This window comes from Phasianus colchicus, chromosome 1 (assembly GCF_987193195.1).
Source record: "Phasianus colchicus chromosome 1, bPhaCol1.hap1.1, whole genome shotgun sequence".
In the NCBI taxonomy this organism is placed as follows: Eukaryota; Metazoa; Chordata; class Aves; order Galliformes; family Phasianidae; genus Phasianus; species Phasianus colchicus.
This window is the reverse complement of record NC_143436.1, coordinates 63,074,159-63,099,855: the sequence shown is the minus strand read 5'-3', so window position 1 is coordinate 63,099,855 and position 25,697 is coordinate 63,074,159. Positions and strand designations below refer to the sequence as shown.

Below are 25,697 nucleotides of genomic sequence, written 5' to 3'. Positions count from 1 at the left end.
TTTTCTTTTTCTTTTTCTTTTTCTTCTTTTTTTTTTTTTTTTTTTTTTCTTTTAAAGGGAGCTGTTTCTCATTTACGCTATTAAATGTCATCTACTCTCATTTTAAGATCCCCAAAGAAGAATGTCTGAGCTGTGCAAAGGGACTCACGTGAAAGGGAGATTCAGGCCCTTAACCTGCAGTGCTCGTGTGCGAAAGAGCTGCAAAGATCAGACTGTTCTTGGAAAATAGACACAGAGGAGCTTCCAGACATAAGGAGTTCAAGCTCAGTTCAGATAAACATCTAACAGTGCTGGGGCACTCCTGAGGCTACCTTCTGCAGCACCTGAGACTACAACATTTTCTTTAGATGAGATACTCTCTTGAGGCTTCAGATACTTTATGCTTCCCAATGATCTAGAATCACTGGACCAAGCCTCTTTCCTCCCACGATGCAAAAACACCATCAAAATGTATACAAGAAAAATCTCACAACATCCTCAGAAGAGAGAAATACTGCTTTGGAAGTTTTGTTTCCCAATGCTCTTCAGTAGTACCATTATCTGGGTTCCAAATAATTGGCTCCAGGTATGTGAGATAAAGTTTATGTAGGGGACCCATGTAAGTACTTGTAGCAAACTACATCCCTGGGAAATTCGTAGCAGCAGTATCTGTAATGCACTTCTAAAGTGGCAGGAGATCTTGTTGTGAGTGAGCTGAGAAAGGGCAGTTGTTGAAGAGTGAGGAATCCCAGCTCCCAGCCTATCTTTTCCTCAGTGCATGCATTTCCTGCCTTAGAAGGTTAATATTGCACAGAAGACAGTAAGATACAGCTTCTGCTGTGCCTAAGCTGTGCTTGGCACAGGTTTATGATGGACTTCTTGCCAGCTAACAGGGCCAACACACAGCATGCTCTTGCCACATCCTCTCCAGTGAGCTATATCTGCTCCCTACCTGCTGGGAAGATGCAGATAATCAACTCCACTCCCTTCGCTCCGAGTGCAGCAGTGAATCTGCCCCTACATACGATCCCTGAGCTTGTTCACTTTGTTTTTTTCCTCTGTACTTAAACCTCTGTTTTGCAAGGCACAGTTTATTAGAAGCAGATTTCTTTTCCGCTACTCAGTGTGTCAGTTTTACAATTCTTAGGTGGTGTAATTCCTGGAAAATAAAAAATGTTCTTCATTGCAAATTTTTGATAAGTCACAGCAGGTTTACTTGTTTTGATTCACCCTGAAATGCAGCATGACTTTTAACGTCAAAAATGATGCTCTGGTTTTGTTTCAGCTGCCTCTTAGCTACAAATTTCTTCCAAGTGATAAGACTTGTAGAAAATGACACCCACAAATTTGGCTCAGCAGCCACTGAACGGCAGCCATCAGATTTTCATGGGTCTGTGAACTGCATCAGAAAGGACATTATTATTCCTCAGGCTTGATTCCTTGGTATTAAACCAAGCAAAACTCCGAACCATTGGCATTAAAGCCTTTTCAAAAATGCAATGCTGCACAAGAACTACCAGGTTCTCACCATACCAAAAAAATGCCCCAGCTGTGTGTAGAGATTGCCTGAAGTTCTCACACCTATGAGAAAACTCAGGCTAGTTTTGGTGCTACATATCCATTTCCAAACAGCAGAGAGAATGGATAAAAGAAAGGAGACCCCCCACTCATCTTTGTGTAACTCACTACAGCAAAGCCTCAGAAAAAATTGATCTTCGGAGACTATCAGAAATGTTTTCAGTCCTGAATATTCAAGAGAAGGCTGGATAAAACCTTTCTTACACAATGTTTCCTGATGGCAAATGTCTTAACAAAATGTACATTTCCAAAGAAGATGAAAAAGATAAAAACCAGCCATCACTAGCCAGTGTGTTTGAACCATAACCTTATATGGTATCACTTCTTCTTGAAAGTAATTTGAAGAAGCATGTCTGTTTGTCTTCCAAAGTCAGATTTGCCTGTATGCAATAATTAAGAGAGTTATAGATCCACCACATGCATACTGAACTATACTAATGTATTTCATACCTACATATGGAGATATGCCCTGTTTCTAGTACTTTAGTAAGGTAATATTTGTTTTTGCCTTTCCTAATTATTGTAATGATCCACACCATCTTCTTCAGTGATTTTTCTAAAGGCAACTACTTGCATTTTTTGTGGTATTTTCCATGTCCCCCAGAGATCATCCTTCCATGTGGCCAGATTTGCAATTTGGAAGAGAAGGTTAAGTGTGGAAGTTTCTAACAGGTTTTGCTTTTTATTCTTCACAGAATTCTTCAAGCACTTTGACCAGTTCAGAACAAGTGCATCAACAGAAGAGGCTCCTCTTGCATCCTCCACTTGGAGCAGATGAATTGATCACTGAAGGACAGTATATTTTCAAATGCAACTTAAGCACCAAAATAAGACACTGGGTCAGAAATACACTGAAGAGTAAGTCTCAGTTTTGAACAACTGAAGTGCTTATTTCAATACCACAGTCTTCATGCTCAGGTGTATCTACAAACATAACTCCAGCTGCTGAACTGGCAGAAAAACTGGAGGGTGGAAACCATGGCTTCTGTGTCCTTGGATCAAAATTTTAAGGAATTTAGATAACTTATGAATGCACCACCCAAGAAAGCACATAGAATAGAATCACAGAATCAAAGAATTCCTAGAGTTGGAAGGGATTTTTAAAGGTCATCTAATCCAACTCCCCTGCAATGAACAGGGACATGCACCACAAAATCAGGTTATTCAGAGATTGATTCAGCCTCACCTTGAAAGCATCCACCACATCACTAGGTAACCTGTTCCAGTGCCTCACTGCTCTCACTGTAAAAGACTTTTCCCTTATGTCCAATCTAAATCTACCCTCTTTAAGCTTGAAGCCATTTCCCCTTGTTCTATCACCACAGACCCTTCTAAAGAGTCTATCCCTTGGGACATGGGAACATACATTCAGTGATCTCACTGGACGAAGTGCTTCATGGGAAATTATAGAACATTTAGTCCAGTCCTGAATCAGAGTTTCTCAACCTGAAATATCAAAACTTTTGACAAACTATAAAGGCCAGCTTATGTCTGGCTTCAGTCTCGAATAGCCCCACAAGGCTCAAAAGTAATGTAGAATTCCAAAACAGCAATCAGAGCAGAGAACAGCCTGCAACAATTATCAGTCCATTCAACACTTGCACAAACTTTCTCAGAAGCATATGCAAACTTAAATTTGCTTCCCCAAGGAGAACAACAAAAACAACTAAAAGGGGCCCAGACCCAGCATTCTTGACTGAGGGAGGCTGCTGGAAATGAAAGGAAACACAACAAGTCTTCAGTCTTCAGTCATGCTTCTCTCCTCACTACTCTTAAAAAAAAAAAAAAAAAAAAAAAAAAGGAGGAACAGAGCAGAGGTAGAGTGGAACAGGCAAATGGAGAGTATGGGCACCCAGCACAGAATTAAAAGCTTGCTGTACCCTGAATTAAAAAAGATGGTGGTACCTAAAAGAGTTGCCTTAACCTGGCGCAATATCTGCCATCCCACCAGGTTGCTGTCACAGACACTGCTTAAACTTGGAGCCAGTCATCTGTATGTCTTCAGTCTAGAATTCCCATATATTCAAGGGGATGAAGTTTATGCACATCATAAACACATAAAGAAGACAAAAAAATAGAGCTAAGATACACATATTGGGAATAGTCAGAAAACATGGTTACCTGGAATCTCAGGATCCCCCAAAGCCCACACTTGCTCCAAAAAGACAAGTGAATTTGATTTGAATACAATGTAAGAATCTCACAGCAAGCAGAAAACCCACTGAAATCCTATGAAGAAATAAAAATAGCTACTAGAAGAACAGCCAAATGCCTACAAAGTGATTATTATAACATTCAAAGATTCAGACTTGAAGATAAAATTCAAAATAACATCCTATAGCATCTACTCTGAAAACAGATTGTGGTAACAGTGGCCCCAAATGAATAAATGTTCAAGACCTGACTGCAGACCTGCCTACTAGTTTTAGATTAGTCCTGAAAAAGCAAGTAAGCACACAAGGGAAAAAATAGAGAGAAAAAAGTTTTAAAATAGTGTAAAAAAGAAGTGCTGAAACACTATTGAATTTCCTTTGGCAAGGAAGTATGAGGTAAATACTTTAATCATACTCACAGGAAAGCAATCAGTGGAAATATTCTGAACCTTTCAGAAATGAACCAGATGCTGACGAAATCAAAATGCCGACTCGAGGAACTGGAGGTGATCACTGTAGAGAAATGAAAGTAAAGAATGTCATTTAGCATATCGCAGACATGAAAAATATATACCTTTGGTAAAGTCTTCCTCAGTAAAAACCCCAAAACCTTTTTTTTCTTTTAAATATAGAATAAAATAACAGGAGAAAATAGAAGAAAATGGAAAAAAATCTGCACAATAGATGAAACACAGTATCAACAGCTCTATAAGCTACAAATTGACAAAGCAGACTGATTTCCCGAAAGCACTCAATGTCACTAAAACCTCTTAAAGAAGTGAAGCTGATATAGGCTAAGCAAAACTATCTTGTGATAAATAAGATACAAAGCAAAGCATCACACTAGTGGTGAGCTGCCTCAACAGAGAAAGGTTTCCAGTGGACCTCCCTAGGCATTGGATTGGCTGCCCGGAGAAGTGGTGGAGTTAGGAGATGCAATTTAAGGTCACAGTGTGGGACCATACTAATTTCTGGTTAATTACAGGAAACTCACAGACTCTGTGAGATGTAAATAGCTATTCATTAATTTTAAAAAACGATTTTTACAGTCTGATCTCTAAGTTTTATAGGCACTCTTCTGTGATTTGTATCACTGAAAACATTGAGGTTGATCAAAAGCAAGATTTTGATTAATTTCATTAAAACTTTCCATATTAGAATCAAAAGAGACCAGAATCCCCTTCTGACGCTTACTGTTACAAAGCACATATCTCACAGCAGAACACAGCACAGTAAGAGCACATGTCTAACCCTCAAGGTCTGAGAAGAACAACCAAGAGCTCCAAATCACCATCATCTCACTCGTTAATAACACTTACAAGCAAGAGAATGCGTGGGTTATATCAGCTTGCAGGGTTCTAACTTATGCATAGCATAAAACCCTTCCAACTTTTTTTGTACTTTTTCACCAACTAGCAAAGCTGACTTTTGCTCATTTCTGTTTTTTTAATATGCATCCGTTAATGCACAGGAAGATATCAGACATGGTCAGAATGTTGTGAAGGTAAACATTACATGGGGTCCTGGTTACAACAGGCTGTTTCGGCTACAGACTTTTCTTTCTTCTAAACTCTTCAAGATTAAAAATAAACAAAATAAAAAAAAAAAATATGGAGACAGCTCATGTACAATTTCTCATACAGTCACAAAGACCTCTTCTGCTATTTTTCTTTAACTTGCTCCATCCTAAAGCATCATTTTTCTGAATTAAGCTCAGCAGAATTTTTATTATCAATAAAATAGCTGAAATATATTTGTTCACTTTTTGTTTTCCAAAAGAAAAAATCTGTTACACAACAGTTCTACTGTGAGCTTACTGTGAAGGTCTAAAAACATTTAAACAAACAGGACATTTCCATAGATTTTAAGCATGAAGGAAATTCAGGCTGAGGTCAAAAAACAGACTTCATTAATCTAAGCTCTCCAATCCAAGAGACATCACTAGGGTTTGGACAAATTTGGGATTGTAATTTTCTGTGGTAAAAAATGGCAGACTTTTTTCTTTATACTAATTTTTCAGTACTCCAAATTCCCCCAACAATAAACATTGTTATACCCTCATGTTCATTCCTCCCTACTTTACTGATGAAGTCAGTTCCATTTCACTGGGTAGCCTTGAATAGAACTGAAGTTACAAATCTCAGTTACCAAAACTATATTCTTCAGGCGCTCCATTTTCTCCAACATCTCAATGGCTAGGGCTACAATAGGGTTTGAACTGAATCTCTTCCAGGATGTATCTTAGCCTACATCTTCCTAAAGAACACTTTAGCACTTGGATGTACATTCCAGACCTTTCCTGTCAACACGAGTGTTAAGAGTATAAGAGAAGCTGTAAAACAGTAAAGGCCCAATCAGCTCAGTATCCTGTCTCTGATAGTGGCCCATATCAAATCTTTAGGGTATATCATAAGAACAGGGAAAAAATAGAATTATGATTCCCACAAATATTCCTCCAGCTTACAACTGGCAACCTCCAGAATGTTTGAGTCAAAGGTGGAATTTGTGTATTTACTGTTCTCCATGGCAGCTTTTTTCCATTATTTCCAGTAGCTGCAAACATTCAGCAAAATCCCATAGCAGAGTGTCCCACAACATAATTACGTGCTATGTGAAGATATAGTTCACTTTGGACATGTAATTAAACTTCCAGAATGACACTTAGGATCAGCTATGCTGCTTCGCAGCTGACGGTTCACTCACCTAATGCACAGCGAGGTGTGGTACGCAAATAGGAAGCATTCCTCATTGCACCACATATAATGGAGCAACCCCAAATTACCCAATAGCAACATAGTTAATAAGCTGTTATGGAAATAGCACATCTGGGTTTCTGTCCCAGTTACATATTTTATCATTTAGGAAAGTGAAATAACATCAGTAGGAGAGACTTGAAGCACCATAAAAATAACTATTCATTATAGTTAGAGAGTGGACTCCAAAATTTCTTTGGACAAAGGAAGTAACCCAGTCTAATGGGCTATGCGTTAGCAATCAATTAGATAAAAGGATTCCCTTGGTCTTTAAAAATAGTATTGCATCAGTTCAGGCTGCAAGACACCTCTGGAAACCACTTAGTCCAATTCCTTGTTCTGAGCAGCTTGCCTGGGTTCGTGTCCAACAATTGGGTTTGAATATCTCAAAGGATGGAGACTCCACAGCCTCTATGGGCAAATTCTTCCAGTCTTTATCATTTAAAGTTATATATATGTATTATGTTTAACTGTTATCTTCTGTTTTTTAATTTGTGTCCCATTCACCATGGTGTGTCACCGGGCACCACTGAGAATAATCTAGTTCCATCTTTTTTGCCATCGTCCCTCCTCATTCCGTCGAAAAGACAGAAAGCAGCTGTTAAATGTGAATCTCATTCCAGTTACAGCCATAATCTTTGTCCATAGATTACAGCGCTGGCTCTTGTGCAAACAATGTTTAAATAAATGGTATAGATGAGGTATTTCTTTGCTTATCCATTCCTTCCAGATCTCCTTTTCCCCTTTTGTTTTTTGTTTCAGGATTGACAGATAGTTTATTTACTTACAAAGACAATCACAGAAAGAACTATATGCTAGTGCACAAAGGTGGATTTTCATTAGAGTATTTAGCAAATAAGTATTGTCAACAGAAAAGGGGCAAAATAAACCTGATACATATCCATTACTATGCAAACAGATGCCCCAGGAATTTGTTTTCCAGGAAGAGCTAAAATGGGGAGGTGTGTTATCTCCTGTAAACAGCTCACCTAACCACTTCTGAGCAACTTATCACTACATAACATCAGCAAAGTAAATAAAAACACCTAGTAAGTCCCTTGCAGCGAGACACTTAAGTGAGAGATTAGTTTTAAAGTCATGCTTAAGGCTCATTGTCTTAGGCAAAGTACAGGCTTGCATGTTCTCCGAATGCTGACATTTAGCCCTATCTGATCTTTACTTCCCAGAAGGCAGCAGCCATCTTCAAGTTCTCAATTTCTCTGTCAGTGTTGGAGCCATGACCGCAGTAGTATTGCCAAGCCCCAACTTTCTGGGTACTATAAAGACAACAGGACAAAAAGGTGGTTCTTATTTCCAAAGAGTTTATAATCCAAGTTCAGGCAGGACAAAACTATAAATTTGTGATCCAGTAGTATTCTTAGAGAACTTAATATAATATTATATTAATACATTATTAAAGAAGTTTAGAGTTTAAGTGCTATCTTAACCTCAGCTAAAAAAAAGAAAAAAGATAATTAAGACAGATTTTGAGTGAAATATTTCCATCTTCTAAATATGTAGATCCATGTATGTATCACTTAGTTTTTAAATGTTATGAAGCCCCGAGTCCATTACTTTATCTTTCTGCAGCCTCATGTAAAGAGAATTTTGGTGATGAAGAAAAGTATCAATAAGTACAGATTCATATGGAGAGCATGAGCTACAGGAAAAAAAATCCCACTCTTATATTTTCTGGTTGAAAATATCAGTTCTAGTTTCTACATTATGAACAACACAGGCTGTGCGACATACAGGGCTGATGGTCCTGGTTGTCCAGTTGTATTCAGGGTCTGGAGGTCAGAGAACAGGAAAATCATGCTGTCAGCAGTGCCTCTTCCAGCCCAACTGGAAAATATATCAGATATCTGAAGAGCAGAGAGGAAAAAATTCCTTGCCTAACATTCACTTGCTCTTTGAAGTTCAACTTCCCGAACACTTTCAATCCATTCCCAATGTTATGGGCATAGCAGCACACAAAATTGTTTGCCAGAAGGGAGCTCTGGGAGAACCTGAGCATATCACATCCCATGGGGAAAGCTGCTCAATGAATGCTCTCAATTACAGTCTGAATCGGAGCTTATAATCATGATTGTTTTTTTAAAACAATGCCAGACAGCCACATACATTAGGTGAGAGAGTCTATGAAGGAGAAAGATTAATCTTTTTACTTCAGCCAAGCTGCTAACATCCTTTCAACAGCAACTCATCTGACCTACAAGGTTTCAGGAAATAGCATATTTCTTGTCAACCATCTTAAAATTCCAGTTTTCCTTACATTGATTGCAGCAGTAGAACATGCTAAGTGTCTGGTGAACAATCACAGTTCCACACACAATACTATTTCCTCAGTGTAAGTGAGCAACTTTTAGATATACTGATATATATGGATACATAGACTTTTGTTCTACATAGCCTGATGTGAGTCCGGAAGGACAAAAGAACTGAGATTAAACATGACCAAAAGGCAGGACTAGATATAGCTCATAACTAGTGGAAGTAAACTTCAAGTTCTTTGCATAGTTATTCCTGAAAATAAGCAAAATATGTGTACATCTGAGCAGACGTGGGCTGGAACATCATCCTCTGCTGCACAGATATAGCACTTGCTTCCTTCTTTGGCCATGTGCATGCTACTAAGCACAAACCATTTGCTAACCACACAGCAGTGGCATCCATGTGAGCAGAAAAACAGAGTCCTCATCTCTTCCTGCTTTGTTCAGGGTTTACTGAGCACAGGAATAAACAGAGGTTTGTGCTCTTTGCTTGTTTCACACAGGGTCTACTGTCACATAGATATCAGTGGCAGCAGGAATAGACCAAATCAGTTCCAGAACATTTGTTCTCATGTAAGCCTGTCCCATCAACAAAGCAGGAACATGTGCAGGAAGGAAAAGCTGATTCAGGGAAGGTCTTTCCCTTTCAGTTTGATCTGGAAGGATGAGCATTTTTAAATTTAAAAATCAAAGCCTACCATGTTTCTTTCTGATCATTTGGAGATTGAACATGAGCTCCCCTACATCACTGGCAGTTCACACAGGCGTGTCTGCTACATAATACGCTGTCAAAGGAAAACATTTCCTGATCATAAGACTTCTCAAATTCCCTGCAAATCTACATCTCCCGAGATTTACACTCAACTGGCTGCTGCAAAGCTTTTGAAGTGTCTGCTATCAACTGCCATAAGAACTGCAAGAAGAGTGAGATTCATTGTCATATTTAGAAAAGGTTTACAGCAAGCCTAGAGCTCTGATCCAAATATTAATAATTCATAAAAATCACTGCACAATAACTCAAAAAATAATATTGCAACAGACAGCAAATGGAAACTGACTGATTTAAAGCATATTTTGACAGCTGCTAGCATCATTCAACATGACAAATGAAGGAATTTGCTCAAAAAAAAGTAAAGAACTGCAGAAGTACAGCTAAAAAATATCTGTAATAACAAAAAGCTTGTGTCTTGTGAAAGCTCCAATTTTCTCCACTTTTATGTCTTTTTAAGTTATTGAAAATGAACATACTGCTGGGATGGGTGTCAGGAGAGAGGGAGTTACAGGGAACATTCTGCAAGTTGTGAACTTCTCAGAGAATTCTAACTAATGGCATTTTTTAGAAGAACTCTGATTGACAGGATTAGTGCCAGCACTAAAAGTTACTATTTGGGGATCCTGGAGCTCATAGCTCCCATAAAAATAAAGCAGTTTAGAAAAGAGCTTTGTGCAAATGAAGGCATTCCCTCAGCAGGGAAAGTTCATGTGAACCTCTTTCTGTGGCTTCCCTTCACATGGGTTTTTCACTGGAGATGGGATAACAGTGTCCCTGGAGGATGGTCTCCCTGGAGCGCAGAAGAATTGATTCAAGTTTTCTAGGTTAATCCTTGGGGAACATTTCTATAATGAGACAAAATGAAACTCAAAGAATGAATGTTCCCAAACTTTGTGGAGGGGAACATATGGTTCCATTTTCCATGCTTCAGGATTTATTTTGGGTTTCTACTGGATACCTTTTACTTTCGTTTTTCCAGTCCACACCACCTTCATCTTAAGACAGTCTTCTAGTATTCTCCTAGTAAGAGTCAGTGCAAAACAAATGATTTCACTACTGCTCTGATCCATGATAGAGAACTTGGGACAAATCATTCAACTGGCCACAAGCATTGCATTTTACTCAATTACTATCAGATCTTTAAATACTAACCCAAAGTTAGTATTTAACTTTTAGAAGGGGAAAAGTATTGCATGCCAAAACAATAAATTGGAAATTAGAAAACACTGCCTTTTCCAGAAATCTCCAATCTCTCTCCTCTTGGGATCTTAAAAATGCGTGGGTAGCAGTATTTCTTCAGATTAGGATTATTCACATTCATCCTTGCCTTTCTGGATTCTAACTAAGGCAAGATAAACAGAGCTCACAGAAGAAAAATATAGTACATCAGAATCCTGCCACTTATTTTAGAACAACCAGTGCAAATAACTTTTTCTTTTAAATGGCTATATTATATATGGAAAGAATGCAAATAATGCATTGTAAAGACAGTCCTGATAGCAACACTGTTGGTAATCAATACATGTAGTTATTATCTTCTTCCTTGATTTGGTTCCAGTGACCCAACAAACCACTGATTTTTTTTTTTTCCAACAACTATATTTCTGTTTGGGAATAACTACCCTTTGATGATGTCAGCTCCCCTTGCTGCTGGCACTCTAGTGTGAAACTTAAATCTACAGCATTACCATCTCAGCTTTAATTATCTTAACTCAGAGAAAACACCAGATACTCCTAAATACTCAGAAAGCTCTAACTGTCCACATAAATCTTAGATTTTAGTTCACTCAAGAAAACTGGACTGATTTTTACAGAGAGAGAGCACCTTCGCTATACAAGCCATCAGCTCTGTCCTGACATGCTGAGAAATGGATCATCATCCTGACTTCTTCTGGATCTGCCTGACAAGAGGAAGAGATTAAGTTTTTGGATGAGGCCTGTTAAGCATGCCTATTTTCTACCTTTTCAACTAATGCTTAAACACAAAAACTGGTAGTTTGCAATCACTTGCCCAAATAAAAACCACCAAGGCTGCTCATCAGTCTTCAAAAACTACCTGTCTTCTCAGTGATACCTGAAATTTGCAAAACCCAAGTCATTTATTTTAATGAACTACAACTCATAAATTCAATATGCAGTTTAAATCTTTCCTCACTTGGCAGGCACATAAAACAGCATGGAATGTGCACATTAAAAAAAAAAAAAAAAAAAAAAAGTTGTTATCCTGGTCACACCTGTTACTTTTCCAAAAGGAAGGGCATGCTCAGGTGTTGTAGATGAGAATCTAGATAACTGAGCTCCAGCTACTTGTTTAGACTGTTAGCTTTATTTTCAATGGTAGGAAATATTACATAAAATCCATGTAACACATACAAGCTAAGTGCAAATGATGAAAGAAATCAGCAAGGGAAAACAGGCCAGAGAGCTGTTGTGATGGAAGAATAGCAGCTGGGAAAACTGAAGTCAACCCAGCTATGTTATTTTTTAATTAAAAATAAACATGGGTTTTGTTGCCAAGGGATTGGTTAGCATTCCATTTAAAAAAGAAGGAAAAAAAAAAAAAAAAAAGGAATGTTATTTTATTTTGTTATTTTATTTCATTCTCATTCCCCTCCTTCCCTCCCTCCCTCTCCTGCCCCTCCTTCTTCCCTCTCAAAGTATTTATAGATTCTGCAGGAAAAAAAAAAAAGTTGTGAAATTTAGGTCAGTAAGCAGCACCACACAGAGCTACCTAATTTTAAGGTGTTCTCATTTTCTCACATTACTGCTTTCTTGATAATCAGAGAATATCATTTTTAACTCTTGGTTGTTTCATTTTCAGCACTGACACTGCTACCAATACAAGCATTCATGACTGCACTAAAACAGCACGTGTGTAACTGATAAAGGCCATCTTTGCGCAGAACTTTTAACAAAAGTTTCAGCAGACCCACATTAACCTTTCCAAGTCCAGCTTGACTTTGATCAAATAAGAATACATCGATTATTCAGGCCTGAACTGGAGTTTGTCCAATTTTTATGTGATTTGCTTAGACTGAAGCACTGGTACAGTTTGCCCAAAAGGCTGTGGACTCTCCTCCTTAGAGAACTACTGCTCTGGGTGTCTCTGCTTGAGTAGGGGTAAGACCAGGTGCATCAATGATCCCTTCCACCCTCAGTCATTCTGTGATTCAGCTGAACCAAGCTAATTGTTGAATCAATGAAGCATCATTATAATGGCTAGTCATTCAGCTGGCTGGTGAGATAAGAGAATTCAGGTGAATAAAGAATACTTGCATCTACCTCCTGTGCCTCAGATGAGCATCATCATGCATAGCAAATCAATAGACTAAGTACTATTCTGGAGTAGGACAAAGACTGGGGTTCATCATAAAACATGAGGTTAACAAACCAAATGGCATAATGTGCATTATTTGCAATGTAACAGTAGGCATAGGAGAAAGAAGACACAGGGCTGCAAAAGAGTTTCCTTTATGCTTTGGATGTTTTTTTGGAAGCATAAAGCAAACCACATTAGGATAAGTAATATATTTGTTTTGTCTCAAGGACACTGACTCACAAAGAAATGTTGCTGCAACTAGTGAGAGTTTAAGTTGTCGTTACACAAACCATACTATTAAAAAAAACAAAAACAAAAACAAACCAACATATCAAAGGCTTTGAAACTCAAATGTTATTCCTTGTTACAACCAAATATAAATAATTCAACAGTTATGTGACCAGCATTATAAAAAAGAGAATGATTTTTTTTTTCTGAGTAATTAAACATTGAAGTAGAGCTGAAACTAATTCTGTGAAAATTAGTTCTCTTTTGCAGCAACAAAAAATTGGATTCAGCAACAGAACATAAGAGAAAGGGGTAAAAATAATAGTTTGACACCGACAGAAACTAAACACAGCGTGTTTCAGGCTCCTCGAGTTTTACACTGATTTCCATGTAAGGGTAGAATTTAGTTGAATTAAACATGATTGTAGGGAGAGTTTTGTCTTTCAGGTGGTCACTTGCAGCTCTACATGAAAGCAGAGATGTGAGAGAAGAGCTTCTCAGTTAAACTCTTCCTTTCACTGATAGGGTGACTATTTGACTACCAAAATAGCAACATCTTTATTCTGACCACTGAAGAGGGTTCCGCTCTCCTTTCTGCAGTATTTTTGCTTTTCTTTAAGATCTGTGACAGCTCAAAAACCAAAAGCTCTGAGAGGCTTATGCTATTGTCTGTGTAAAGGCACTTGATGCAAACACACAACTACTGAAGACAACAGGGGAAAGAGAAACTCCAAAATATGAATGAAAGATAAGAGATCTGTCCGGGAGGAAAGATTTTAATAAAGTTACTCAGAAATGCTATTGGCCTTTTTAAGAGGAGCTGTTATATCAGTAATATAACAGACAAATCAGACAATGATTCTTCTGAGTTTTAAATGAGTGAAAGGCTCCTCTTGTCATTGCTATTTCTTTTAATTCTCAGGCCAAGAAGTTAGGCCATTGAAAATGCAAGCATGTGCCAAAATGGATAAAACATTTAAAACCATCCACATGTCCCATCTTCATCTGGCAAACAGAAAATGGAATGCTATTTACAGCCCTTTGATATTTCTTTTTTTTCTCATGGGAAACTAGTTGATGTTGTCTATTGTCAGCTCTCATTGTTAACAACACTCAGCGAGAGTTTATTAATCTTATTTCTTGATGCCATTTGTGCAAATAAAGCTTTCTATAAGGGTTGCATTAGACCAATAAACAATCAAGTATCAAACAGACATCATGGTTCATTCACTAAGTGGAATTCAAGAAGACCGATGCTTAAATTTTATGTATTTCTTACTTTAAAACAGAACCCTCCTGTCAGCCTCAGGATTTCCTTGATCTTTATGTTGCATAAATGTACCAAATCAAACAGTACCCTCCCACTCCACTCACTTCTCCTACCACATAATATAACAAAACCACATTTCAAAGAATATTATTCCCATTTGAATATGTTCCATCTTCGTTTTGCTGTCCAATTGGAAATCTGGAAATGAAGTATTTCATATACAAAGCAATGTCTAGCTTCACACGGCCAAAGAATGCCAATTTATGATTTCTCTGCTGTTCTCCTCTAGCTGAACAGCAGAACCTACACTGCCAGAATGTCACATTGTGACATTGACATGAAGTTGTCACCAGTTGAGTTTCATTTGTTTTGATACAATACAATTTATAGAAAGGAAATTTATTTGTAATCCCAGTGCTTTACCTAGAAGACCATCCTATCTATTACGAATTGCATCTACTTTATGGAGACTAGGAATAATTTCCTCAGTGATAGCTGAGTGAAAAAATCTGAGAGGAGGTGAAGTTACAGAGAGAAGTCCATCCTATGCTTGGAAAACAACGCATTCAAAACACACGATGTAGTGTACATGGAAAACTAAGGTGTTGGGAAACAGGATGTGAAAAAAAGCAGAAGAAGATTGGCAGGGATGCAGAAGCATCAAAGATGAAAACAATAGGAAGAACAGTTGACACAGAGAGAATGATACCAATATGAGAACAAGCTAGCAGGTAGAAGTTTAACAATAAACTAGAGCTGGGCCATCATACTGGAGACTCAAAGCTGCTCTTACAGTTCCTCCATCTGAAGGTTAAGGCTGGCTGAACTGCATGGTGTTATACTGAAGTTATTACTATATTACTCTTATATTTTTTGTATCCTCAGTGTTGCTTGTCTCCTCTACAATTATCTCCATTGTTTGATTTTGCATCTAGAAAAGAGGCCCACCTGCTAACAGGGAAAAAATTCAAGCAGATTTACTGTCAGATAGATGTACTGCAGAAAAAGACTTATGATAATAAATATGCAGCAGGGCTCATTCTATCTTTCCAAAAAAAAAAAAAAAAAAAAAAAGAGAGAGAGAGAGATTAAAGAAAGATAATAAAAGAGGAGAAAGAAGAATGAGAGCTTGAGAAGTTATTTGCCTGGTGTTGTAGCCTTGAGTGTAATTGACAAAACAGCTTTCATCAAAACAATTAGATTGTTCTCTTCCAAGCCATTCATCATCTCAGATATTTTTCTAATTTTGACTTTTACCCACTAGAGAGCAGAAACTTTCTGAATAATTATCATCTAGGGATACCTTAGCTGGAATTTAGAATGGTCAACATAATTCCTCCAGACAGTGCTTCTCAACTTTTTCCCATAGACTTTGATATTGCAGTAAAATGCCAAGCATGCCGACTCTGTGCTGCAGAAATTACCCTACTATGTGACATGTCAAATTCAGCCATTTGGCAGCAAGACTGAAAACTAATAATATGCTCCCATCTGAGTGATTATCTATTTCTAGAATGCATTTGGGGATGAAGGGGTGTGGGGCAACTGAACAAATAATTATGAGTTTCCCAAGTGAATTTAATGTTGAGATTGGGTTATTATCCTCATAGAACAAAATCCTCCACTGATCTACAAAGCTGATAGAGTAGCGGTAATGGCAATGGCAGCTATTCCAGCCCAATTAGAAACGGGTTGAACTGATCTTGACTCCTTGCATTTTCCATCCAGAGTGCCAGAGTGGGGCAGTAGCTTTAGCAGACCTTCCTGTAGCAAACCACTTCTTCCATACCTAGCGTTGCTCTCTGCATCCCAGCCTGAATGGAACATAATTGAAATTCCACACAAAGAAGGTTTCAGGTGATACATTATCTCTTCCCATGGCTGTTTGTATGATTTCTTGCAACACAGGCACAAATACGTCACTCATCAACTTCAGTCAACATTCAACCACTGTAAAATGCATATTTCTGTCTATGGCATACATATGATGTCTATTGCAACACGGAGTGATTCACAGCTTTCAATTTTGCAACAGCCCTATGAAGAAGGGAGTCGTTTCTATTTTTATTTTACAATAGGTTGATTGTAACAAAGGAAGAATAAATAACTCGTACATAGTTTCAGACTTGTTCTATGAATGAAGAACTTACATGGAGGCCTCCTAGTGTGTCAAACAGTGAACCAACTTTTTTTTTTTCCATCCCTTTTTTTTTTTTACAGAAATAAAGTGCAACTTTTTTTCTATCACTTCTTAGAAATACAAAATTGATTTATGTCAAATTTTTTCAGGGGTATTCTCTGAAAAGGGAGAGAAGGCAGTGATAAATGTGATAGAATTTGATAAAGTGCTGTCTATGCTAGAAATAACAATCCTGTTGCTGACGACTTCCTTGTTTGAACCAGAAAGAAAGCACACTCTTTATAGAGATTGAATAGACTGTTTATCAGCCATAAATGACATATAAACAATTAAAATAATGGGGGGAGAAGAAAGGAAAAAAGAGCAGAACCTTCAGACAAGTCCCAAGTTAACACCTTATTAGAACTGCCAGAAGGATCACCTGTAATTTCACTAAAAGTTTGAAGATCATACATGGTTAAAAATCTGTTTGCTTGCTGTAGAGGCTATGATTTGTTAGCCTCCTAAACTATGCCACATCCTCACTTCAAGATGAATCTCATAAAATTATGGATAAACATCAATTAGAAAGCTGAAAAATTGTTTATAATTTAATATTTCCATATGTGCCGTGGTCTTAAAGGTTGTTGCTCCTCTGGAACTCTTGAAATCAAGTCACAGCATTCAAAAGTATACATTTATTTAATTTCTTCCTTCTTTTGAAGAGGTAAATATTTCCCAAGTACCTTCAGAAGTGGTACATGGTATGTATATTTACATATGAAATCTCAAATCTTCTTGAACTATTTGCACTTTTTCTATGAGAAAAGAGATTCAGGAGAAGACAGATCAGTTGTAAACCAAGCCCTCCTAGCTTTAGGGCAAACAATCATGAAAATGATTTAGTCCTATCCCCACAGGTGCAGATTTTCCTGTAGATTGATTTGTCACCATTTTCAAATATCTGCCATAATTCAGATTCAGAGACAATCTGGTTATTCTTAGCAGGCATGGTAGTGCTTTTTCTTTCCAGATACTCCATAACTCTTCTCCCTGGTACCATTTCCACAACCAGCTAACTGTGGTCTGCACCATCTAAGTAAGCTTTCTTTCTAAACCAGAAAGAAAAAAAAAAAAAACAACATGGAAAGCACAACCAGTTCAAGCTTGTCCTTACACGTGCAGCTTTTGCTTGGTATGCAAACAGTCTCTTCTAGGAAGGGATTGCTGAACTACTTCAATGAGAGGTACAATTCTGAACAGATGCAGTTAAGCCCTTACAAATCCCTGGGGAGACATAGTTATTTCAGTTTGAGAGCTCAGAGTGTGACCAAAAGTCCAAACACTTTGAAGATGACATAAATCAAAGTTGCCTCTTCTTCAACCCAGCAATTTCCCCTGCTTCAAGTTCCTTCCACTTTAAGAGAAGGGAGATAAATCAGTCTCTCAAAGTACCCTATACTGTCCACTAGATTGTATGAAATACTTTTTTTTTTATTGGCCGGGTTTTTTTTTGTTTGTTTGTTTTTTTCATGTCTGTTGGTACATTTAAAGTCTTGTCATAATCACATGGCGTTGGGTGACTGCCTGGCTGTAAAACTTGTACAGATTGTCATCTTCTTTCCAATTTAAACACAAAGGGAAACCTCAGTACTGTGGTGGAAGGGAAGTGTGGTGACAAATGACAAGAATTCTTGTGCCTGCTAGTATGCACCAAAAGTAGCATTTTCAATACCTTGTTAAGAATAACAGACTCCATTATTATACTAGCAGTACTACCCTCAGTGTGAAGAGTTTTGTTCTGGATTTAGGGTAACAAAAGACAAAACAGAGATAACAATAATATTAAACATTAATAAACAAGCTACAAAGAGTTATCAGGGTTCTAGTCATAAATAATCTATAATGGACTAGAATATGTTCTTAAATAGAAATCAGCATGTTAGTGGGTTGCTAGTTGTTACTAATGAGGAATGTTATTTTCCACTGGTATCCATAAGATATATCAGTAACTTGACTCTTACTTCCAGAGATCACTAATTAGCCTCTTATAAAGTAAATTTAGAAGATACTAAGGGGGCCTTAACTGAAAAGCCTTGATCATGAAATTGTGGAAGAGTTTATTTAGTTTCACAGACCATCCATGCCTTGCTCTCATGCTCCAAAATGAGTTTGACAGGCAGGAACTTGGCTTGGTCAATACACAGGTTACTGGGTAGAAACAAAAATATAGATTTCTGAAGACATAAATGATAGTTACGTGTCCAAGCCTCATAGAATTTAATGAGATACATGTATCCTGTATTTTGGAAAATTTCTTTGGCAAAAGTTGATCACCTTCAAACTGAAAAAAATCATCCTTGGTATGGACATCCTAATTTTTATTTTGTTACACTCATTTTCATTTAAAGGCAACATACCACTCCGAGCATGGACAAATTAGTCTAATTTATTTTTGCCAAATTTTTCTGGGATTGGTGGAGTAGCAGATATTGTTTATCTCAGTATTAGTAAGGCTTTTGATGCTTATCTTATACTGTATAACAACCCTTTGACAGAGGTGGATTGAAAACTGGAAGGCCCACCAGGCCCAGAGACTGTGATAAGACCAACTGGAGGTTGAGCTCAACTCTGAGACCAATACTGTGTAACTTCCTCAATGACCTGCATGGTAGAACTGAGCCCACCTTCAGCAAGTTTGCAGACAATATAAAACTAGAAGCACTGGGTTATACCCCAAATGTCTGTGTTGCTATTCAGAGGAACCATGGCAATCTGAAGAAATGGGCCAAAATAAACTTTCTGAATTTTAACAAGAGAGGTTCTGGAGTCTTCATCTTTGGAGATATTCAACATCCCTCTGGACGCAAGCCCGAGCAACCTATTCTAACTGATCCTGCTTTGAGCAAGGGCACTGGACTACAAAATCTCCTCAGTTCCCTTCTGGTTATGATTGCTCTGTGATAACTATACACAGATACATCCTGCAATATTCACTGCACATCAATATAGCATGCAAACACAGAAAACGCATCATCTTCTGTAGTATAAAAGTAGAACAGGTCAGTTTCTTAGGTTATAACCAATTTATCTATTGGAAACTAGTCCTGTATACTACAATCCACAGCAGTTGAGGATATGAACAATGCATATTAACAAAGTTTTGTTGTAAAGAGTAAATTTCAATGGTACTGAGATAAAAATGCTTCTACCAGAAGATCTTTTCTCTTTTTTTTTTTTTTAACTGCTCAGCATCTTACATGAATCTGTTCTAATTATTGCTATAATCAACCTCATAATTTACAATACAACTTGCAATTAACATATGGTAAATAATGTTGGCCAATTAAACTATCATATGCATCATACATCTGATTTCTGTTTTCACTGGAATGCAGCTATTTGTGCTGGATCTCATCCAGAGTCTCTGCTTTGGCCTCTAATGCTCTCTGGATGAGCATCCCTCAACTTTCTGATGTAGTTAAGTGGAAGACAAGATTTCTAAACATATGAATTAGGTTATAGATATGAACCTTGAAAGGTGGTTCATTAGTCATTTTTAGAGCTCCACTACTTTAAAGTCGAGGAAAATAAATTACAGTACAGATCCCCTTCATCACTGCATACTGTTGCCACAGACAACAATAGGCCTCTATGGATAACCAAGAAGTCACTGTTTCCAGGGCCATCAGCATTTGATCAGCACCTCACAGGTCTGTATAGTTTATCTCAACAAATCAATATACAATTTGCTATTAATAATCCCCTTATTCAGAGGTGCTGCTTTCACTAGAGCAAGGATTCTTAAGTAGCAAAGTATCACAGAGTCACAGAATCATGTTAATTAGGAGGTACTCATAAATGCCATTTGGTCCAATTCCCCTGCAATGAACAGGGACACCCACAGCTAGATCAGATTACTCAGAGCCTCATCCAGCTTGTCTTGAGCGTCTCCAGGGACAGGGTACCCTTCTCTATGGGCTACTTGTTCCAGAACCTCATCACCCTCATCATAAGAAACCTTTTCTTTATATCTGGTCTAAATCTTCCCTCTTTTAATTTGAAACCATTTCCCCTTGTCCTGTCACATGAGACCTTGCTCAAGAGTTTGTCTCCTTCTTTCTTATAGCACCTCTAGATACTGAGAGGCCACTTTAAGGTCTCCCCAGAGCCTTTTCTTCTCCAGACTGAACAGCCCCAGTTCTCTCAGCCTGTGTTTGTAGGAGAGGTGTTCCATCCCTTGGAGCATTTCTGTGACCCTCCTCTGGATGCACTCCAACAGGTCCACATCTCTCCTGTACCGAGGACTCCACATCTGGATGCAGTACTCCAGGTTGAGGCCTCACCAGAGCAGAGTAGAGGGGCAGGGTCACCTTCCTGACCTGCTGATCATGCTTTTTTTGATGCAGCCCAGGAGACAGTTGGCTTCCTGGACTGAGAGGGCACATTGCTGGCTCGTGTCCAGCTTCTCTTCCACCAATACCCCAAGTTCTTTTCTGCAGGACTGTGCTCCATCCCTGTATCCCCAGCTTGTATTGGTAATGAGTATTGCTGCAACCCAGGCACTAGACCTTGTGGATGGATTTACTGAACTTCATGAGGTTCTCCTGGCCCAGTACGTGAGCCTGTTTAGGTCTCTCTGGAAGGCATCCCATCTCTTGGGCATGTCAACCACACCACATAGCTTGTTGTCATCCACAAATTTGCTCAGGGTGCAGTCAGTGCCAGTGTCATTAATGGTTAGAAGATGTTAAAGAGCAATGGTCTCAGTACTGACCCCTGGGGGATAGCACTTGTTACCGATCTCCTTCCAAGCATATGACTGTTTCAAAATGGTGTACACAGAGGCTAAAGGACTTTTCCTTTTACCAGTTGTACACAGAACCCCCAGATTCTGCTCCTGACAGAAGCACAAACACATGGTGCTCAGTAACAAATGCTAGAGGAGCAAAAGAGGTCTTTGTCAAATAGTTTCCATCACTGGTAGATTGACAATTTTATTTAGGGTCCAGAGGAACAGCAAGCTAAAGAGACAGTCACTGCCACCATTATTACTCAAGCTATAGACGAGCTTCTGAAAGATATCCTTTTGAAAGATACTCTTTTATTACCAACAAAAGAAAGCTGTATGCTGAGACTCAAGAGAAGACTTCTCTGCCCAGCTCCACCATGTAATTTGGGGAAAGGGTTTGTAATGAGATCAGGGAAGGGGATTTTCCTCTGTCCTTCTCCCCTGCTGCCCTTTGATTTTTATCTGGTCCGATGTTAAGTCTGAAGTCCAGGAATGTTTTTCATTATTAACAGTTCTTCAGTTCTTTATACATGGGGTATCAAACTATGAACTCAGTATAGATAATGTAGCATTTCAGTTTCTTTTCTCCAGGATAAATTTGGAGAAAATACTGACATAAAGTCAAAGGAAGCAAGCAAAAATTTTTACGCCAAACTAGTGACTGCATGTTGGAGTCATGAAAAGGGTTTATTATAAGCAATGGAGACTTTGTGAAAGGCAATGCTCTGTTGTCATTTCCATCTCTGTATCATATGTGGCAAGACCTTACATGGCAGGCTTCCATCATGTGCTCTTGATGCAAATAAAGAGGGAAGAAAATGGAAATATCCATCAATTAAGTCATTTTCCTTCCCACATACTACGTTAGGCTGAGATGATGTCAGGTTTTTCACAAGCAAAACAAGTTTGAGTGGTACCAACCAACCTTTTTCAGGAGGAAATCCAAAGGAAAACTATGCCCACCAAACTGTGATACTGATGATTCAACAGGCAGCATCCCTACTGCAAAGTCAGCAAGGAATTGGTGTCTTTGTGATGCAAGAGTGGAGGAAAAAAAAAAAAAAAAAGCCAAAAAAAAAAGCCAAACAAACCCTGAAGGAATTACTTTCAAGTCATCCAACCTCCTGCTGATTGATACATAAAAATCATACCGGTCTAGTGAAAGCTGTAATTTCTGACAGATCTCAATGATTTCCACTGAATTATGAATCACATAAAATCAATATAAGAGTAAAAACCTCGGTTTCTTTGGCCTTCCGGTCTGCTTCTGGAGTAACAACAAAGAGGGTGGACACAGAGACAAGTTACACTGGTGTTATACCAGTTGAGAATCTGCCTCTGTCAGGAAAATTCTGAAAATGTAGTTAGATTGCATCCTTTTTGCACCTCAAACTTGATCTCTCTTACCCACTGGAAGTCCCATGGCAATTTATCACAAGTGTAGAAGTGCTTGGAAGAATTAAATTCAAGCCCCCTTCATTCTGAATGCATCTACTCTGTAGACTAAGATGTACTATCTAGACTTATAGCAGCAAAGCTGCATACCAGGCACCATTTGGTCATAGCAGAACAGAGCTGTGCTACCTTTTCTTTTACTCTACATAATAGGTTTTAGAAGAAAACAGAAAGTTCAAAACCATCAGGTAAAAACTGCTTCCCCCTTATTTTGCCCTCCATGCTCCTGGTTTGATACCATTTCACATGCCATACTATAGAGTACAGAAGCCTCCACTCGAGGTATGATTTGAAGGGAACAGAGGAAAAGGGATAGTGGGAAATTTTACCCATTTTTCCTTTTGCTTGTCACTTTCTAGGAAAACAGGTGATAGGAAGGTACACGGCACCTTAGCTGTCATTTCAAGGTAACCTTAGACTTGGAAGGAAATGTGGCAAGATCGAACCACATTAAAGCCATGATTTAGCAAAGAGCTTTGAAACACATGCTTACAGTTAAGCATATGCCTAAATGCTTTACTGAATTAGGGCCTATGTTGGTAAAAGGGGCAATTGATTAATGGTTTCTGACAACCACCAGAAACTAATGAGCCACAGACCTCCGCTTTTTCCTCCAAATGACTGTACTTAAACCTGAAGGAAATTTCATTATGGAAACAGAAAACACAAATAAATCATATGTGTCTCCTTTGCAAATATTAATTTTTATCTGCAATTAGTGGTAAACCCAAACTTCCCTTCATACAGTAACCGGAGACAGTGCCATTTGCCCTATGTAACTGGTTACTCATTCAAACCCATAAATTTCTAGAACTGCATGTTTTACAGAAAGCTGTACGAACCCAGCTAAACCAACCGTGAAATAGGCAGTATCCAATGTACTAGTCAAAAGGCTGCCTCGCTGTCATATAAGCTTCAGAATGAATCAAGCCAGCACTCTGCAATCCACCTAGCAATGAAGAGCTCAGTAACAAAGTGCTGAAACACTCTGCTGCTCTGCTGTGTGCTCAGACTCGGTGAGACAATACAGGAGCAAATCTCAGGGAATTAACACTAGCTATTCAACTCCCACATGAGAAAGTGAAAAGGTCCAAAACCAAGAGAAAGTGACTTGTCCAAGATAACCTTGGTCTTCTAAGATACAGTCCAGCTCTCTACTTGACAAGTTGTACGGCATCACAGAAATTTTTTACCTGGCAGTGAGTTTTAGCAGACTTCACTTTAGTTATATTTAGAGAATCAGGAAAAACCTATGGCTAAGACACATCTACTGGAGCCATAGCATTCAACTCTAAAGTCAACTTTATCTAAATCCCATTAGAAAACTCATTTTTTCCCAGCATCACTGTTACTATTGCAAGCACAGAGGAGTAATGACTTCTGTTAACAGGTCCTAATCTAAAAGATATATCTATAAAATTCAAGACTGCAAACTAAAAAATAGGCATACTAATATTGGAGGTCTTGTTGTTGGTCAAAAAACATCTAAAATGATTCTTCTTTTTCCATGTCTATTTTACTCATCCTAAACAGATTTCATGAGTAGAAAAATGCTGTATAACTAAATGAGTATTATAAATATTCTATCAACGACACACCAAGGTTTTAATGTGTGTTTACATGCTTTAAGAGCAGAGATGAAACCAGTCTTCATACAAGATGTAAACTGAGAACAGTTTATTTCATTCACATAATTTTCTTGAGAATACACTAATTCACCTATAGTTCTGAAGACAGTAATTTAAGCTCATAACTGTGGCTGACTAGTTACCCAAGACTCAGGTTTCAAAATCAGTAGGTTTATGCACAAATGTATAAAAAACTGCAAATTCAGATATCTGTGATCATATTTTCATCCTTTTGTCTGCAGATCACTACACTTTTATACAAGATCTAAGCTTTGCAAACATAGGCAATACTCAATCCACCAAAAATCTTGCCAGTTTGCTTGCTAGCAGTTTCAACCAGTAGAGAGTTTATACCAGAGCTGCATTACACTGTCCAACTACAATATTTCTTACCAAAGAGCACTAATGGACAATTTACTTCATCAATGAGCCATGATCTACTAGTAAAATGGGGACTTTAATTTCTATCATGTTGTCTAAATGTTTCTTGAATATCCATTATGATTTCTTAACAGAGACAAAAATTAAAAGACAGTTCTGAGGAAAGAAAAGTGGCAGGGCTGACAGGCCTGAGACTTGGGGAAATGATCAAAACCTGTCCAGTCAGTGGGAAAAAAAGAGTTTCAGTTCCCTGGGTTTGGATCAGATCAAATATGCACACATAATAACAATGCCCCAGAGGAAAGGGTGGGAAGGGAAAAGGAAAGCATTTGATTTATTTTCTTAAGTCTATCCAAATAAGATATTACATTATTTAGCAAATATTTGATGTGTTTACACTCCTGTTAGACTGTGAAGAGGAAAACAAGTATTTACCTTTATAAAACTGACAGTTTCCAATGTCTTTATTATAATAGAGATCCTAACACAAAACCTATTTCAAAACCTATTTCAGGTTCCCATGGATTTCAATTAACAGTTCATAAAAGCTCAAATGGTCTATGCATATAACACAGTACTGTGCACAAGATATTCCTAATTTCAGATGGAAAACTTTATGCACGTTTAGAAAAAGAAAGACAAGGTAGTGAGCATAAAAACAGATGTCCTTAATCAGTGCATGGGAAAGTTTAAAATATCATTTATTTCCTATTCCTAGCACAGTGAAAATCTACGGGGTATCAGTTATCACCCTGAGAGGTAAAGTTTGATATTTATAAAGGTAAATACTGTAGCTAGGCAGCTACCAGTGCAAAAAAGTTTATCCATTTAGTAGGCCTCTTATTCTCAATACATCAGCTGGAACCACACAGAGCCCAGTATGATAGCATCACCACAGATTGCATGGTCCCATCAGTTACACTCACACCTGGACAAATAATGCAAAAATCTTTTTTTCTTCAAAACAGAATTTGCTTGATTATAGAAACATATTGTG

The 25,697-nt window shown here is 38.1% G+C and overlaps 1 protein-coding gene across 4 annotated transcripts in view; it reads right to left on the bottom strand.

Moving 5' to 3' along the window:
* Nucleotides 1–25,697, bottom strand: part of CALD1 (caldesmon 1) — a 185,767-nt gene that overhangs the window by 112,822 nt on the left and 47,248 nt on the right. For all 4 annotated transcript variants that reach the window (XM_031589915.2, XM_031589916.2, XM_031589918.2 and 1 more), the window contains exon 2: nucleotides 4,130–4,223. The gene's annotated coding sequence lies outside the window, so the exon portion shown is untranslated. The remainder of the gene's footprint in view (nucleotides 1–4,129; nucleotides 4,224–25,697) is intronic.